This window comes from Pinus tabuliformis, chromosome 2_2 (genome assembly GCF_031772625.1).
Source record: "Pinus tabuliformis cultivar Carrire ecotype Pingquan chromosome 2_2, CPIR1, whole genome shotgun sequence".
Classification (NCBI taxonomy): domain Eukaryota; kingdom Viridiplantae; phylum Streptophyta; class Pinopsida; order Pinales; family Pinaceae; genus Pinus; species Pinus tabuliformis.
The window spans coordinates 309,921,046-309,927,045 of record NC_142300.1 but is presented as its reverse complement, the minus strand read 5'-3'; positions in this window follow the sequence as shown (position 1 = coordinate 309,927,045).

The window sequence follows — 6,000 nt, the reverse complement described above, 5'->3', positions numbered from 1 at the left end:
GGATGGACACCAAATTGAAAAGAAGCATGACATTTCATCCGCAGGCTGACAGATAGACAAAGGTTGTAAACCGTACTGTGGTACACTTGTTACCAAGCTATTGTGGGAAACATCCCAAGTTGTGGGATGAACATCTCCCCTATATACAACATTCCTACAACCGAGTAGTGCATTCATCTATGCAGCATTCACCATTTGAGACATACTTTGGTGACCTGCCAAATGACCCTTTTCATGTAGTCTTTGGAATGGAAGATGGCTCCAATGGACGTAATGATAGGGACAAAGCTCAACAGTTCATTCACCGAATCCAATTGATTCACCAAGTAGTACAAGAGCAATTGGAGAAAAGTCAAGCTCGTTACAAGGCTCGACATGACAAACACCGAGTCGACCACCAATTCCAAGTGGGCAACAAAGTGTGGTTCCACATTAGCAAGGATAGGATGAAGGGAGAAGGGAAGAAGTTGTGACCCATCTGGTATGGTCCATTCACCATATTGGAGAATATTGGAAACAATGCCTTTCGTCTTGATTTGCCAGTATATATGCAGATGTACTCAGTAGTGAATGTAGAGAACCTAAAGCTGTATGAACCACCATTGATCATGGACACAGATGAGGTGGGCACAGTTCCTACAGTCGATGATTTTGCACCAGAATATCTTGATGAGTTACTGGAGGACATCATCCTTGACAGAAGGACCAGGACTTCACAGCGAGGAGATGTGGAATACCTTCGAGTGGGTTTTAAGGGAGTGCACCCCAGCAAGGCCAAACGGCTAGAGAAGGAAAACATGAGGGAACAATTCCCTCACTTTCCAATTGACTAGTGAAAGCTTTTGGTAGTCCAAAAGCTCCTCAATGGGGAGGATTGATCTAAGTAGATTTTCAGATATAATGGCATGGAAAACCTCAAAAAAATCAAAGTTCTCAAAAAGAAGTCGACCCAGAACCAGAGCGTAGATCTCATCATCCTGATTCCAACGGCATGAATGGTACTTCAATCCGAGTTCGGATGATGAAGATCAAGAAAAGAAGGTTGCTTTGTTCCTTAGGAAAATGAGGCATTTTCATTTAAAAATGGACTTCTAAAGCCTTTAAAATGGAATCGCATCGAAGAATGTGCAGAGGGTAGATTCCATAACCCACGATCAACGATCTGATCTATTGGGTCAGAGGAAGGCAAGCGATTGAGGAGAGATATCAGAACCAGGCAGGACCAAGGAGCGATTGCGATCGGTGATTGGCATTGGCATCGGCGATCGGCGATCGGCAAATTTCCCCAATATACAGGGCCTTGGACCTCAACGACTTGTAATTGCAATATTGGGCCCAGACCCAATAAGTATATATGCCCGATTTAATATTTTTTGAAATCTGGGTAAACAGTTTTTGGTCGGATTTTAGTGTTTGACGGGGTTTTTAGTGTATTATTGCTTCAATGGTAAAAAGAGTGTTTTGAAGGCTTCGTTGCACCCACTGACCCTTCCATTCAAATGACCATTATTTTATGCCAAACAACCCCCGATTTAAGAGGGATTTGTCCTAACAAAGGCACTATAAAGTCCAATGATTGGAAAAAAAAGCAAGGGAGAGGAACTTCAGCACATTGTTCGAGGCAGGAGAGCTTTCAGGTGGTCGATAGTGCAGTTTGTCTATTTTGGACAAGTTTTAGATGTTTTCAGCCCCTCTCAACACCCTGGATGCATTGGTGCTGCCCACTTCTCCATCTGAATTCTTTTGTTCTCAGCCATCTTTCATAATGGAGGTGTAAAACTCTTTTTATGTATCAGATGATTGCATTCTCTTCTTTTTATGCCATTTAATATAAAGGCCTCCCCATTGATCGAGCAGGGCCCAGAGATGTAGTCTGAGTTGGACGAACTCTTTTATCAAGGCTTTGTGTCATCCTTCATGCTTTTTTATGCGTTTCTTCTTCTTTTCTTGTGTGTACATTATAATTCTGCGTTAAGCTGCAGCTTTTACATGTGATTATTTTCATACATCTATAAGCAAAAGTATCCTGGATCAAGGCTGGCAACTAGATTTGGTCATGATGAAATTCTTCAAAACATGCCAAGGTCAAGAGGCGGGCCAATAAGACCACTCGTCATAGTTGTTCCTCATGAAACGGTAAAAAGCAACCGATTGAAAACATATGATTGGCAAAAGTGATGGTGAGGATGGAATTAGAGAACCAAGGCTCATCTCGTAGAAATAGGATCATAAAAAATGGTAATCAAGTGAATACGTTTCACTTTTATACAAGCTCGAAACAAAGGAAAAAAATATTCTTGAAAGTGGTTTCATTTGTATACAATCTTGAAACAATGAAAAAATATGCCTAAAATAAGTTTGCATGCCCCTAGAATAATGACTCGATCTAGCCACATGCCCCCCAAGCTTCATTTCCTTCACCTAAGTTGATTACTAATTACTAACGGGTGGATGGAATGAAGGTTCATTGACGAGATCATGTGAAAGAATTGATTGGGAATTTACAAGATCTAAGGAACGACTCAAATTGGAAGGGGATCTATTTCAAATTTTAACGAGATTGACCTGAAAAAATAACTATACTCATAGACCTTATTTGATTTTTTAAGGAGTTTGATGAAAGAAAAGGAACTATGCTCGGGGAACATTGCTTAATTTTTTAAGGAGCTTAACCTAAGAAAAAGAACTCTGCTTCGGGCACCTTGATCATGACCTGCATGAGGCCATGGATTATAAGAGGTTCTCATAAGATGGAAGAGAAATTCTTTGGTTGGGATACATATCAAGGGATCTAATTGAAAAATCAAGCACTAGTGATCCTAGTACATGATGCATTGCATCACTTACTAGATCATGAGTAGGTGCAGTCATGGAACAACTTTCCAAATAATTAATGTGTGGTGGGAAATATCCCACTTTCATATAATGACCATTTAGGGAAGTTGATTGATTGGGAGTCAAATTAGGGCCAACCAATGAAATCTCGTCAATGGTCACGATTCTTCCTTCATGTGGGAATCACATCACATGAAAGAGTGAAGAGACAAGAGCTCGCATTTCACAAACATAGTCATTCCCAAGGAGTAAATTAAAATCCAAAGGGCCTTAGACTACCATCAAATTGATATAGACAATCTTTCCTCCCAAAAGAATAGGCCACTCATGAAGGATCCCTAATGGTTGATTGGTTCCTCTGTTAAAAGTAAGCAAATTCTAGGTAATGGGCACAATCATTGTATAACCTAGAGATTTCAAAGTAGTTAATGATAGATACTGATATACAAGCCTTCATATATGAAATTTCCAGGTACTACCATATAATAAGCTTGTACTATGATTTGGACATGCACATAAGGATGAAGATGATATCTTCTGAGTCGACTCCAATCAAAGGAAATGACCATACTAATTCGAGGGGGTGTTATTGGAATGGGAGAGTTACTCTCTTATGTTGTGGTAATGGGAGGATTTCCCCCGTGTGTCATGGGAACGCGATGATTGTTCCCGAGTTCATTGGAATTTGGAGAAACGAGAAGAACTTTTGCGGTATGAAGTTCACACTCTACAGGAAAGGTACGATCAATTGAAGGTGGAGTCGATTCAACCATTTTCTCAACGGATGCTTTGTTGGGAATGAACTCATGGGATTCACATTTAGAGAGAGTGAGATTTACTAGGGATAGATTTTGATCAATTACTGCATCAACTAGTGGAGGAATGGGAGAAAGCTTCTAGTATCTAGACTAAAATCATGGCTAAAAAGTTGTAAGGTTCTCCAAAACTTTTCAGGGTTCATTCATATAAGGAAAAAGGTGAATAGGATGATTCCCTTCACATAACATATGGGGAAAAATAACTTTACCTTTTTTCCATGGATCTTACTATCACTAGGAGATGGTTTATCACTAGCATGATCTCTAGAGGTTGGTGAAAAAGGCTGATGTGAGCCTCTGGACCACACTTCTTTTACCTTCGAAATACTAGGACAATATCCAAGAATGTGGTCACCCATACATAACTTGTAAGGGAATTTAAATTTATGGGTCTCATTGGAAGGTTTCTCCATACTAGTTGCATTAGTAGCAATGTTTGCATGGTTCCCCCCCTACTTTTTTAGCTTCTTCTTGTTCTTCTTTCCTTTATTCCCGTTCTTGGCTTCCTAGTGACTAGAATCAAGACTTTAACCAGGTGAGGAGGAAGAAAGGGTTGAAGAAACAACAAGTGAAGAAGGAAAAGGGTAAAATTTATGATAAACTTGAGGTTGATGATGTTCAGGTGGAGGAGAACTTGGTTGAGAAACAGTTTGGACACTCAAAACCAAAGAGGTTGAAAATAACCAAACTCGTAAACCAATGGTAAATCCAAGAAGGGACAATATTGGCATATAAGGAGGACAAATATTTCCAAGAGAAGGAAAAGGAATAGGATTCCCATAAGAGGGGTTTCCTTGAGTGGTGGACTTGGGAACTATTTCTGTGGCTCTCAAATTAAGATGTGCTAAGGAGTTTTTCGATGGTAAGGTTGTCGTTCCATAGTAAATGAGTTGGTTTTGGAAATTAAAGATACAAAATAAACAAAGGGGTAACTAGGTTGAAGGATTATCAAGTCACTGTTAACTACAATATACCACCTTGATGAACCATGGATTTACATATGAGAAGGAAATATCCATGAATGTTTTGTTCAATGTATCATAGTGTACAAGGCGACTGACCCAGTTACATAAGGAGGGATAGAAACCTAGTGGGGACTTCCAAAATATAACTGGAAATACATGGAAACATAATCCATAGTAGTGTTGTCTAATGTGTCATCATTCGATGAGAGTGTTCCCATATACTTATCATGCATGGAGCACCATTCAATATACCCGAAGGTACGTGGATAATGATCCTATAAACTTACATACATGGAACACGATATCACCCTCAGAATGTAAAGCTGAAAAAGAATGATAATTCCTACATTTAAAGATTCTAGAACACATCTCTAACCTAGACCTCTAGATGTTTGCATTAATGTTCCAAATGTTGCTTAGATTTATTCAATAAATTTTAGAGTCGATCTTTGATTAGGTTTCATTTTTCAAGGCTCACCATAAGTTCACCTGAGAACACCTATGGTGCAACTAAAATGATAAAAATAAATATTTTCATTTTCCTTTTAACAATGAAAGGCCTAACTAAATAGCTATTGTGCTACTACAACACCCTCCAAAATTTCACTACATTTTACTTTTGGATCGTACATCATTGCCATGTCATGTGTCGCCTTGGTCATCAAGTATCGCTTTTTGTTGTTTCATGTGTTTTGAGTTTTCTTAAGTGTCGTAAAATTTATTCGAGTATCCTCATATACATTTCATGATCACGACACCTTTCTTGTTGTAAATGACACTTTGGGGTGGCAGTAACACACACTTCAAATCTTTCACTTAGGGAATGTGCATAAAGTGGTGTTTTTATGTATATTCATTTTTTATCAAGCTTGTCTAAGTATTCATCCTTCAGACTTGTGACTTGTACCCTACCCTGATTGCCTTCTTCCTTAGGGCGCATCACCACATGACGAGGCCACAAAGTTCCTCCTTATCCATCTTTTAGCCTTTTCGAGTGTGTCGTTGCACCGTGAAGATTTGTTTGACATTTCAAGTGCACCAAAAGGACATCATCACGAAAATATGCATAAAACATGGTAGATTAGGATATTTTCACACATATTTGCTCATCATGAGAGATTGCAGAAAAAGGTATTCAAGGAACCTTGTGGCAAGCACACACAAGGAAGATTAGGAAAAGAGGATAAATGAAGTAAGCATAAGAAGAACAAAAAGCACACCTAAAACATGATGATTAAAGTGCCATGAAGACTCCAAACTTTGAAGACCTATTGGAGGGTGGAAGCACCATGAGTAGATGGTGATAAAAAATAGACACAGTGGTAACCATTGCACCACTAAAGTAGATCCATGTCATGAGTACCTGCCATGTCCCTATCCTC